This window comes from Camelus bactrianus, chromosome 11 (assembly GCF_048773025.1).
Source record: "Camelus bactrianus isolate YW-2024 breed Bactrian camel chromosome 11, ASM4877302v1, whole genome shotgun sequence".
NCBI lineage: Eukaryota > Metazoa > Chordata > Mammalia > Artiodactyla > Camelidae > Camelus > Camelus bactrianus.
The window spans coordinates 25,284,994-25,298,323 of record NC_133549.1 but is presented as its reverse complement, the minus strand read 5'-3'; the positions used below and the strand labels follow the sequence as shown (position 1 = coordinate 25,298,323).

General features: G+C 46.0%; 1 long non-coding RNA gene across 1 annotated transcript; it reads left to right on the top strand.

Moving 5' to 3' along the window:
• Positions 1-5,158: 5,158 nt before the first annotated feature.
• On the top strand, positions 5,159-12,639 carry LOC105080790 (uncharacterized). The gene is made up of 4 exons (XR_836387.3): positions 5,159-5,348; positions 5,825-5,942; positions 7,425-8,608; positions 10,449-12,639. It is a non-coding gene; the product is annotated as an uncharacterized LOC105080790 (long non-coding RNA).
• The last annotated feature ends 691 nt before the right edge of the window (positions 12,640-13,330 follow it).

The following is a 13,330-nucleotide window of genomic DNA, read 5'->3' as shown; positions in this document are numbered from 1 at the left end:
CCACAGCATGCATGAGACTGGAAACATTCTGGTGCTCAGTGAAAAAAGGCACACACAAAAGGGCACAAATTGTCTGATTCCACTTATACGAAATATCCAGAACAGGGAAATCCATGGAGACAGAGGCTGATTAGTGGTTGCCAGGGGTTGGGGGAGGGGGGCTGGGAGGTGACGGCTTAACGGGCACCAGCCTTCCTTTAGGGGTGACAGAAATGCCCTGGAAGCAGATAGCGATGACATGGCACAGCCCTGTGGAAGCACTAAGTGTGGCTGAATCGTTCAGAGTAAAACGGCTAAGATGGTAAATTTGAGAGTATGTGTATTTTCACCACAATAAAATTAAAAGGCAGCTGAGCGTATATTCAATCGGCCATTTTCTAATGAGTAAAAGGTGACTTTTCCCCATTTCAGCATGGAACATGCAGTTGGCGGTCAACCCAGCAGTGATGAAGCGTATTTTTAATATATTACTTTGAAAGCAGTTTCTCAGGACCTCTGCAGGGGGCTTCCACAAAAAAACGTTCAGGAGAAATAAGGCCTAAAGTGTAAGAGATATGCTGAAATGCACACACACCCTCTCTCTCTCTCCCAGCACACACTCGCCTTGAGGGAGGTCCCGCAGCAAAGTTGTTTCACTCTCTTGTTTGTCCTGGCAGGAGGGAGCAGGAGGTGGGAAGGAATAACAGCAGACTTCGGGGGCCTTCTGAGCAGGGCCAGCACTCCGATCCTGGTTTGCACCAAAGAGAACAGAATCCCGGGCGATGGAGGCCAGTCCCCAAACCTCCAGGATGTGGCTTACAGAAGTTGGCTCGCTACCGCCCGCAAGTCTCAGGGGCTGTGTCCCCTCTTTGAAGGGAGCAGAGCAGCAGAATCCATCCCAAACCCAGAAGCAAGACCTAGGAAACCAAACTGACCTCCTGGCCAGTTCTCGTGGCAGGTTCCCAGCCACCGAAGGAGCCAGCCAAGACAAACACTCGGGGCTTTCAAAGCAGTCTCTAAAAGCCATGCGCGCCCAGCACCCACTTCCCGTGCCCACCTGAAGGTGGGTGAACTCGACCCACCACTGCACAGACGCCGCTCCCCCCAACCCCATCCCCGGTCCCCAGAGGTGGGCTTCTTTAGGCAGGAAAGAAAGATGAGTTTAGCTGCGGGGCCCTAAGGGGTGAGAATGCTAGAAAGCGCTGGTGGGCAGAAAGAACTCGTGTTTTCTTGCTCTTTCCCCACTGTAAGTTGTAAGCTCTTATGGAAGGGTGGGCTTGGATCCCGCGCTCGCTCAGCCATCCTCGGGAAAGGAAAAGCCAAGGAGAGCCAGCAAAGCCAGGAACCTGCCATGAGTGGTGCCGAGTCAGCAGAAAACAGTCTTCCCTGGATGCGGAAAGACATTGTTGCTTGGGACTTACTGAGTCCTTCCAGAAGGTTATATTTTAAGATCCACCGTGCCTGAGTGTTCTGCTTTGGTTCCAGAAACCAGGAGAAACTCTAGCTGTGCATTCTTTTCAGAGGTTCTCAAGCACTCCTGAAATGGCTTGATTTAACCCAAATTCATTCATTCATTCATTCAGTGTTCACTGAGTATGTTTTCTGTGTGTAGAACTGGGTCAAGTGTAGCAGGGGCTCAAACTCAGCACCAGGCTCAGTGCCCCATCAGTAGAAGACACTCAATAAATGTCTGCTGAACAAATGAATGAATGAACCTTTGTCTTGAAGGAATTCACAATCCAGTTTGGAATGGCAAACATACACGTGAAAGGCTAATTATATGTTAAAGGTTAATTTATTTATATGAAATAAGTAAAACTGCAAGAGAGAGTTAGGATTCAAGTGTGTATTGATGGTATAAGCTTGTGAACAGGAGTGAGGCTGGTGGTTGATGGAAAAAAGTCTTCATGAAAGAGTTTGACTTTAAAGGAGTTGCAGGATCAGAATGTGGGGAAGGGATGAGAGAAGGCAGGTGAGGATTCACACCTGCACGGCATGTTGGGGAAACATGAGTAGAACAGCCTGGAGGAACGGATGTGGAGAAGATTACTGGGCGATGGAATCAGGAGGGCAGCCAGGGCAAGAGTGTAGCTCGTCCTGCAGGTAAGGGGAGGCTTGGAAGCTTGGGGTTGTGGTACAAGACATGAAGAGCAGGTTTTAGATAGATTGTGCTAATGTAATCTACACGGTGGACGAGACAACAAAATTGGATGTAGGCAATTGACGGTAATGAAATTTTGGCAGGATTCAGACTCCTCCGAGAATCCATTGAGACCTATAAGCCAGCTCCCTGCTAAAAGAATCTCTGCATGTACAAAACCACGCCTGTCAGGGGTGGTTTGCAACCCTAAACTCCCTTTATGGACTTTCGAGAGTCTAGGACCCCAGGTTAAGTATCCTTCTGGTTAGGCAACCAGCCTTTCCTGAATGCCTGTGTGAGCCAAGCTGGATTCTCTATAGGGGGTTTTGAGAATGCTTTTTACATGAGGGTTGAGAGAGGAGGAGCAGACCCTAAACTCTAAGGATGAAGCAAGGGCAGCTCAGAGAACAGCCCACTGCGGCAGCAGCCATATCACTGGCTCAAACCATCAGTATGCACTGGCCAGGGGGAGGCACAAGCCGAAACACCATGGCTGGCAACTGACGACACTAAGGGACCAGTCATGCATGTCACCTGCAGCATGGAACTGCACGGGGCACTTTCTGTGCAGAACGGATTAAGAGCATGTTCCTTCAGTAAACAGAAAGACATCAGGAGAGCCACGCATTTTAGAAGGTAAAACTATTGAACATATTTTCTCTATGTCATTAAACCAATATCACTCTAGGTAAATGCTTTTTTTCAAATGTGATACATACATTTTTGGGGCGATTATTTCATTTTTCAGAAGAGCCAAAAAAATCTATATGTTACTTTGGTTACTGTTTAATGTGTCCTCATGTTATTGGTGGCATTCGGGGGAATGTGTATGATGTGTTATGTCCAGAAATTAATTAGTGCAAAAGAATTCATTCTAAAAAGAAAACTAAAAGAACTTAAAGTTACATTACTTATACATAAGCCCGCAAAAAAACGTGATAAAAGAAGACCAATAAACTGGAATTATACACAAATACACACACACAAATATCAAATGGTTATGGTTACCAGGGGGAAAGGAGATGGGAAGGGATAAATTTGGGAGTTCAAGATTTGCAAATATTAACTACCATATATAAAAATAGATAAAAATCAGATTTCTTCTGTATAGCACAGGGAAATATATTCAACCCCTTATCTTATAATAACTTTTCATGAAGAAGGATATGAAAACAAAGATATGTATGTATATGTATGACTGGGACATTGTGCTGTACACCAGAAGTTCACACATTGTAACTGACTATACTTCAATGAAAAAGAAAAAGACTATTTAGAAACAATTTTAAAAAAAGATCAAACGGATCGAGCACTTGCTTTTTAATTTGATTTCACTTTTTCTTCTGTTTCAGAAGCTTGGGTCATATCATCTCACAGAGAAAGAAAAACTCCTACAGAGTTTCAATGCATCAGCAAGAATCTACCTCAATTTCATCTACTGTGAAAAACTGTGGGGTCTCATCCTGCCTGAAGGGCTAAAGAAGGAACAAGTTGTTATGAACACATCTGGGAATCATAGAAAATGAGTAATAGGAGAACCTTGGTGCCTCCACACTTGGAGAAGAGGAGGCTCTCGCCAGCTTTGTATCATGTCACAGGGAATCCACACGACACTTCAAGGGGAAGGTTTAAAGACAAGTTTTAAGAGAAAGTCCCCTCTGATAGAGACTGTGCAAAATGTGTTCTAAGAGCTGGTTCCATGGAAGACCCAGCTGCTTTTTTTATACAGATTGTTCAGCCAGCAAAGCATTGTATAAGAGAAAGCACAGGAGGCCTTTGAAGTTGGTTGTGTTTCTTTGGGTGGCTTAGATTTTTCTGGGTGACTGATTTTCGTATATCCATCTTCTGGTTCTAACTTGGCCTCCATCAAGCCAGCGACTAAGGATCTACCTCGTTGCTCATTAACCAGAAGGAATGCATACAGGGCTTTTAGGTGCTTTCAAGAACTTTGCCATTGTAACAGAGCTGATTTATGGTCCTGCTTTCACAGCTCCAACTTGGTTCAATTTGCCCAAAGAAGCGGAGGTTGCTCTCTGTACAATGCACTGATTACTCATGGGTCCCAAGTGAGACACAAAGGACAAGGAAAGCCGGCCACCACGAGGGCTGCTTCTTTCTCTCCCAACACAAGACTCTCAGATAAAACAGGGAGAGCAAACCTGGGTTCTGTAGAGGCCGTCACCCCAAGAGAGTCTTTTTCTCTTCGTGCACAACTTTACCTAGGCTGCAGGCTGAAGACTGTGGACAGTCTGTGCAAATGCAGTGCCTCCACCTGGAGGCATTGCCAAAGGGATTTAAGAAGACACATGGGTGGCAATACAGAAATCCACACTCTAAGGCAATTGAGCAAAGCAATCAACAGGAAGAGAGCACTTAGTTATTACTAATTCTCGGAGAAATAAAGAGACACACGCTTCCCGCCAGCAGGAGGAAGGCACTTTTCACTTGCTCATTAATATTCTCTTCTCCTACTGCTTGTTACCCAAAACCTCGTCTGTTAAATTCCCTAAGTGCTATTTGCAAAGGGAGAAACAAATATGACGTACTTCTGAGAAGGGAGAGAAGCAAGTCTTCCCGCTATATATATATATAGGTTTCTCCTGGGTAAAATCAAAAGTTCAAGCATAGAAATCAAGGGAGAATCAGGTGTAAAAGACATCCTGTAACTACGTGGCGGGCGCTAGGGGTTGGGGGTATTGGCTGGGGTTGTAAAGCTGGGGTCTATGCTAGACCCATCTTGCTTCCTGCCGTGGCTTACTCTATTTATCCCATAATGGAAAAGGCTCTGGGATCTTTCAAAGACGTTTTAAGGAGTCTTGCTTACTCCTTTACTCCAAGGGAGCTGGGAAGACACACGCCTTCTGCTACTTACTACTGCTGTCTACCACTTACTATGATCACTGCCTTTTGCTCCAACTTCCTCTTGAAAATCTACATTTTAAACCTTTGCGTGTATATGTGCCACTTCCCAGCTTTATTTATGGGCGTTATTAGAAATGGCCTCCTCCCCTCTTGTTTTTTAAATGGTTGCTTTTAATTCTTAAAATTTGCTTGATTAAAACATTTTTTTTTTAAAGCACAGCATCGATCTCAACCTTGGACCCTGAAGGAAAAGCGATCGCACACGCAGCACTAACTCTGCCACGACCACGACCGCTCCCTCCCCCAGCCCTCCTTCCCGTGGTGGCCAATCAGGGACAGCGCCAGTTACTGCAGCCTTTACCTCCAGGTATGAGAGTCTTAAACAACTGCCCTTGTGGGCAAGTCTGAAAGCTGTCTGAGCTGGCCACGTGTTGAAGGAGAAGCCAGGGGGCTGCCAGGGCCCTCCTGGAGGGCATTAAATCGCAGAGGCCAGCACAAAGAAGGCTTTGCTTGGAGCACAGACCCCAGTACGCTTACGTTACGGCTTATGCTGTAGACCCCTTACCATTTTAGATTTTTAAAATAAATAGCCCTGAGGGGAAAGCTGGCTTTACATCAACACACAGAAATTTAATTTTAACTTCCATGAATACAGCTATTAACAAGCGGTCCCTTTCGGGTAGGAAGGGCTCCTACCAGAGGAGACCTTGGCTATGATTTGAGCTCATATGTTTCCAGAACGGTCCACTGTGTGTGTCTGAGAGTGTATGTTTTTAAAAGCAAAAATAGCACTGCACAACATAGTATTTTTTACTTCTCTCTCATTCAAAAAATTCTTTCCAGATCCTATCATCTTAAATGAGGAGACGACGAAGCCGCAACTTCCAGCGCTCCAAATGGAAAAGCCTGCAGCCTTCCACCTCACCAGGGGCCAATCCCAGACCACTGCATCGCACACAAGGTTTGATTAAGGAGTGATGGGCTCTAAAAGCAGATTGTAAAAAGATACAGCAGTCAGTAGCTTGTAATAACCTACAATGAAAAGGAATATGAGAAAGAACACATACATATGTGTAATGGACTCACTATGCTGGACACCAGAAGGGAACACAACATTGTAAACCGATTATACTTCAATTTAAAATACTTTTTTAAATGGATGTGAATATATGATGAATCAAATGAAAAAAAAAAAAAAAGGAGCTCTACGCATGTAGCCCCCTGGCGAGCCAGGCCACAGCCCTCATCCAAATGAAACAATGGCTCCGAGAGGAGTTTGGGTGGAAAAGCGAGTGAATCAGGCTAAGAGGAGTGGATTTAGCAACGTCAGAAGTTTGTGTCAGAAAAGGCACAAGATATTTTTAAGGACGCCTGCATAGTGGAGAGACATTCTTCCTCAGTTGTATTTTCCTGCAACACTCCCCTGCTTTGAGTTTTTTAAACTTTCCTGAGCAGCAGGCAGGAAGTTTCCCGGTAAAATCTGTAATTCATTTGCCCTTTGTTGAAAATGTTTTTTCTACAAAAGACTGATCCCTTGTACTGTGTGTCCCTTATTGACATCTCCTCTCACTGCCTGTCTTTTAAGAAATCGGTAACACAGTTGGCTGGGGAAGCCACGTCTACCCTGTTCTCCCAAGTCCTAGGTCTAGAGCGACCTCCTACGTAACATACCTTGGATGGGCTTGAACCGTGGCTGAAGCACCAGCGCCCTCATTGTCCCTTACCTGAATGTGATAGCAGGTTGCCCAACAAGTAGAAAAGCCCCTCCTCCCCCAGTTCATGCCACGCACACCAGCCACCTTTTCTTCTCTAACCCCCACCAGCACAGGCAGAAAAGCCCAGCTGCTTAAGCCAAGACCAGCAGTATCCTGACTTTCATCCCAATTTGTGGTCTTTCTTTATGAGCTTGAACAAGTTAATTGACGTCTTTGGGTTCTGACTTCACTTCTCTGCAAAACGGAGTCTTTAGATGTTTCAATCACAGACTGAAACGATTATAATGCAAATATAACACTTCCTTGTACACCAAGTTCAAACTTAGAAACGTGTGAGAATTCTTTCTTTCTTCCCCAAACTGCCTGGCTCCAACCTGAGGCTCAGAATGGACCTCCTTTTCCCTTCTTCCTTTCTGTCCTCATCCTTTGAAGCTGGGAACATTTCTAAAAGTTTTTACTAACTCCTGTCCTGATGCCTAGCTTATGACCACACCAGCCCTACCCCTGGCATGGCCATGGCGTGACTGTAAGAAACGGTTATCTAAGCTAGACTCTTTATCACAGAAATCCTCTGCCTCCGTTTCCAGCTGTGTAAGGAAGTGTACAATAACCCCATTTGTGTGTGTGCACGCACATGGATACAGCCATTTCTACACTGGTTCTGAATTCCTTCGAAGATTCTAGGCTTTGAATTATTTTATAATTTTCTATTACTTGTGTCATTTCAGAAGAGGAGCAGGAGTAATGACAACAACACAAGTTGGGGGCGAGATTGTATGGAAGGTGATACCAATTACTGCATATCCAGATCACAGCTCTGAAAAAGTGGCGGAGGACAGGAATTAAGATGATGAAGCTTTTTAAGTCTCTTAAGTACAACTCTTTGAAACCCACTATCTTTCAAAAACATCGTAATGATCTTGCCATCATGACTTCAAACAGTCTTAATGAAACCCGCAGAGAAAGGCATGCATAGCTTCTCAGTGGCGAGGGGAAGAGATTCCTTTAGAAAATTAATAGAAAGTAGACAAGTCCTTACACGTAGCCATCCTGTTGCTACCATAAATTATCACATTGTTGAAGGCTTTTATAAAATTAGATACCTTGGTAGCAAGAAAAAAATGAAACCCTGTCTCATTTATCGGAAGGATCAGTGGCAACTGAAATAACTCTATCCTGGGAGAGGATTAAATTTTAACCTTTCCAAAAAAATGTCATTGAAATGAAAAAGCCCATCTAACCTGGTGCTTCGTGCTGGAGCCTGAGCCTGCCTCGGAGATGGGTGCCGGTGATAGGCACTCTGCCTGCCTGTTCCTGCAGGTCTTGACGAGATGATGTCTCGCTTATCCATCTGCTTGTCTCATATCCAGGCTGGATGACAGCTAATAGCCAGCAGCTCAGAGCAGGGAGCAGCCTAGCTGGTCTGAACTAGTTGAAAACGACGCACGTAGCTTCCTTATCACACATTTTGATAGGTTCACGGCTCCCCTTACAGATACCTGGGGAAAAATATCTTTGGTATAATTTTAAATGCTCAGCTCCCTCCTTAAGGAGCATTATCAACCATCTCGATCTAATTAAGTTCCAAAGAAAACTTCAGTTCCATTGCCCCCCCCAACCCCTCCAGATCCAAGAGCATGGGGTAACTTTAGCTGGCTGGAATTTGGTTTATTTGCTGGTCTAGTCTGGACTAGAACTGTGCCTTCTGAAATTTTTTTGATGACTGTTATTCCTTCTTCTTGCTCAAAGGAGCCTTTGCTTAAGCAGCTGCCTTTCACATCCACGGTGCACAGTGTGTGCTTGACAGTACAGCTCACATAACCAGCTGGAGACCGTACCAAGGACCTCTTCGTTAATGAGTTTTCTCATAAAGCATCCAGGAAGACCTCTCCTGCTTCTCATTGCTCTACAGGTGAGAAAGCGCAGTCGAAAGGGCCCAAATCCAGGAAAGCTGCTGCCAAAGACCTGGTTCTCTTCCGGGAATATTAGCTGGAAGGGGCCTTAGAGATAATTCAGGCAGGCCTCTCATTTTGTGAATGAAGGAAAGAGAGGGACAGAGAGGTTTTGCAATTGCCCAATCAGATTGCACCCATCCCCTGCCCGGGCCCGTGGGTGGGTCCCCATCTTGGAAAGCTCCCTCACCGCCCCCAGCCACTGCCCGGTGAGAAGCCCAACCAAACTCCGCTGAGATGCCCATGGAAGAGAGCTAGGGCCCGGCTCAGCGGCCCCGGCCGAGCCGCAAGCCAGCAGCCAGCAACAGCTGGCCGGCCAGACGAGTGAGCCAGCTGATGCCACGCGGAGCCAAGAGGAGCTCTCCCCAGCGGCCCCTGGCCAGACGGCAGAATCCCGAGCACACAGATGATGGTCTTAAGCCACTGTGTCCTAGGTGGTTAGCTACACAGCAGTCGATAACCAGCCACTCTCTGAAATGAGCTTGTTCTTACATTTGTTTACTTTCCGTGACCTGCCTCCCCTTCCCCACCCAAGTTTCCCTTAGGACGGAAGCTCAATGAGCTGATCTGCGTTCATCACAGGAGCCTGGGACTCAGCGCGGAGTCTGGCCTCCAGTACGCACTCAATAAATGTCTGTTGAATGAATGAATGAATGAGTAGGAGAAGTCATACAAGTTTTGACTGATTAGACCTCAAAGCCCAGTGTCCTGCTCCTAATGTTCATCATGCTCTATTAGTTACCCCCAGGCCCTACCATGTGCTACTTTCTCTCGTGTATCATCCCCTTTGGTCCTTAGTAGGGACTCAGGTCCTAGACTCTGCCTGATCTACTCCAGCATATGTCCTTAATTCCTAAAAAAAAAACATGCTCAAGGCGAAGCATACCTCTGGCCCATCAATCAGCGCTTGATTTCCCATGGATACTCGGAGTAATCAGAACAGACAGTTACTGAGCCAAGCACTGCCCTCAGCCCTTTACATGCAGCAACTCATTTCACCCTCATATTGTTCTTACAGAGCAAGACACAGAGTGGAGGAGAGAGTCACTAACCTGCCCTAGGTCACTCAGCTAGTGATTGGGAAAGCTGGGCAGCAGGTTGGGGCCCAGTGCCCTGCAGGGAGTGGGAAATGGTCCTTCCTCCTGCCTTGGAGAGTGAGAGTGTCCTCTGCTGGCTTTACCAGAACTGAACATGGTCACCCGTCTCTCCAGGGTCTTGTTCATTAAGGACTGGAGCCTGGGCTGGAGGTGATGCTATTATGGGACTCCTAGAATTGGGCCAGTCCTCTTACAAAATGATAAGGAAGGTATCATCGCCTTTGGTCCTTGGGAAGGTAATGGAGCAAATAGCTCATCTTCTGATGCCAAAAGCTTCCAGCAGAAATCCAGCCCAGCTGTGAAGACATGGTTGCCTTTGGCTGAAGCTGGTGTCTGGGTCTAAGGGATGATGTCTAGAATCCCAGAGGAATCCCACGAAATCTGAGACAGGTTCAGCCTGCAAAAAAACTGCCTGGCTCTCCTCTGTGGGGCCTGGACTGCCATCGACCACCCCACCCTCAGCTCAGTGCCACGCGCCCACCAGGCATCCAGCAAGATCTGTGTGCTGTGCCAGGTGAGAACTTCACCCCGATTGTCAGAAACATAGGTCCTAAGGACAGGAGGTGCCCGGAAGGAGGGGGTACTGAAGTGCCCTCAGATCCTGGACGACTTTATTTTCAAAGTGTATCTTAAAAAGCCGTGGGGTCCCGTACTCAGAAAGCAAAGACAAATTCTTTTCTTTGTCTTATTTTTCTGTATTCAGGCAGAAGACTCAGCTAAAGGAGCCCCACGGCCGTGGGGCTTAGCGTCTTCTAACAGACGCGAAACAACCATCTGGCCTGGCACAAGCAAGCAAGTTTCTGCTTCACAGACTCATTCGTGCCAACTTGGGTGCCTTTTCTCTCCCCCCCACCCCCAGCCATTGCCCCAAGGCCCACATTCTCCCTCTGCAGCCGCTTCCTGAGCCCTCGGGAGGAATGACGTGCCTGGACGGAGCAGGGGTGTGGGGAGAAATGCTTCCCGCTGGGGCTTCGGGTGGTAGCAAGATACCAGTGATCAAAGAGAGAGCGGATGCCTCGATACGTCAGAGTGGGAGCAACAGCACCATGCTGAGAATGAACTGGCCCCAGGGCAGAGGAGCAGGCTCTGCAGATGCATGCTCACTGATGCCCTGGTCCACCAGCCCCTTCGGGTGGCGGGGGGGGGGGTTATGAGAAAAACCTGCATTCCCTGATTCATGTGTGTGAACCGCCAGTGGAGCTGGAAAAAAATGGCTGCACTGGACACAGGTTCCCTTTAAAAATGGTTCCGTATCCTTAATTACAGTTTAAAGCACAAACAAAAGGAAGCAGTAATATCCTTGTCTATTCCCCGATGTCGAATTTATAAACACATCATCCTGAGCCATTAACAGGTACGGCCATGTGCTCTCGAAGAACATCAGACTTTCTTCTTGATCACCTCCAAGTTGACCTGAGAAAACTGTGAGTTTTGAAATTTTTTACAGGTTTGAAAAGTGAGAGGAGACTTTTAACCCACGTTTGTTATTATCGCCCAGCAGAGAGCTTCAATGTTGGGGCTCCAGAAAGTACTGGAACTAGGCTGGGAGCTGGCTGTCACAGCACTGCTGAGTGGCCCTGGCATGTTCCTTAGCCTTTCTCACCTGCAGGCTCCTTTTCTATCCTTTTCTACCAAATGCGGACGTTGTGTGGATTATGTGGAGGGCTTCGCACAGACTCCATTGTTTGCTATTATTATCAGCTCTGCAGGCATTAGGTTAAGGGTGACATGAGGGCTCAGGGCAGAGAACAGACATGTTCACCACCGTCCCTCGGGTGCACTTGAAATTTCACCTTTGAGGTTGGCATTACTGTGAACTTCCTAGTTAAGAGGAAACTGAGGTTCAGACAGCAAGGAGGGTTGGCCCAAGGTCGCAGTGCAAGTGAGGGGCTGATGGGAGCTGTAGAGAAAGATGCTGTTTGATCTCTAGACCCCAGAACAGCATCCCAGCTCAGGCAGATCAGCAAAGAGGAGCGGAGAGGGTGCACAGAGGTCAGCCATTTTAGAGATGTGCTTCTAATCCTCAAAGTCGTGCCCTCTGAGTAAGTGAAAATGGGTAAATTACTAGTATTGTTATTAACTTCAAAATTTAATTAAATGAACTCTAGAATGGCTGTAATTTGCAGATGGACTTCAGGAAAGTATTTCTCTCTCCTTAAGAATGGGTATCCAGGGTGGAGGGTGTAGCTCCAGTGGTAGAGTGCACGCTTAGCATGCACGAGGTCCTGGGTCCAATCCCCAGAACTCCCTCCAAACGTGAATAAACCTAATTACCTCCCCTCAAAATAGTAACAATAAAAAGAAAAAAATTTTAAAAAATGGGTATCCAGACTAACTCTTGTCCCTCTTTTTAAAAATAGAACTTCTGATGTTTACCTAGGTACACAGTTACTCAGAATAGAAACTATATCTCCCTGATTCCCTTGCAACCAGACACAGCTATAAACTAACTTCTGGCAAATAGGATGTAAGAGGAAATAGTGTGCAGCTTTCTTCTTCTTCCTGCTTCCTGCTTATTGGTAGGTGAATATGATGGCTGGAGCTTGAGCAGCCATTTTGGACCATGAGGTACAAGCTAAGGTTGGTAGAAAGGCATGATAGAAGGAGCCAAGATAATCTTGGAGCCACCACCTCAGCCTAGACTATCTATCCTTGGACCCTACTAGGAAAGGGAAATGAACACCTCTGTCATATAAGTCCACATTACTTTGGGTTTTCTGTCACTCACAGCCAAATCTAATCTTGTCCTCTCTTTCTACATATTCCTGATAGAATCATCTCCAACCACCATGACCCCTCTTCCCCTTGTAACTGGTGATCTCTCTTTCTGATTTAATTTTCTTCTCTCTCTCACATGTCTTTATTTGAAGATATCAAACTCTGTAAACAGTGGATAAATGGTAAACCCACACAGCAGTACTATATAATCCTTTATCCTGAGTACACCACAGCAATTCTCCTTCAGAAGTTTTTGTGGTCTTAAAAGAAAGGAGCACTGGAGATACTTAAATGAACAAGGAAAAAGAATCCATTTACTCTAACTCTTGGGGACAAGAGCTCAAGTCCTCTTAGCTCAGAGGTTTCCATGGTCCCTCCTTCAGAAGAAGTGAATAGAGCAGAGCCTGTTAAGAATAATTGCTATGTCCTCAACCAGAACCAAATCACCCTTGCCAAAAAGTTTAGGCATTTTTAGTAGATTTAGTGTTTGTGCTTTAAAGACCCCTGATGAGTTGAATGAAAAATCTTGAGGTTCATCAAATGTCTTAGAAAAATTTTTAATTTTCACCTAGTTTTTACATATGCTACGGAAAATACTCACTCATTGCTTGTGCTTCCCTCTGAAAATGAAAGGTTGGCGTGTCAGGTCATTTTACTGATGGGACTGAAACCCCCAACTTTCTCCCAGTCTCACCCTTCTTTTGCAAAACAACTACGTATCTGGATGTACCTGCCAAAGGCATAAATCTATCGACGTTTTCCCTTTGTTTTTGGATTTTTTAAAGATTTTCTGTGCTTCTGGAAGTTCATACAAACATCAACGGTATTTTATTTTAGCAAACAACTTTACTCCTCCCCCTATCCCTG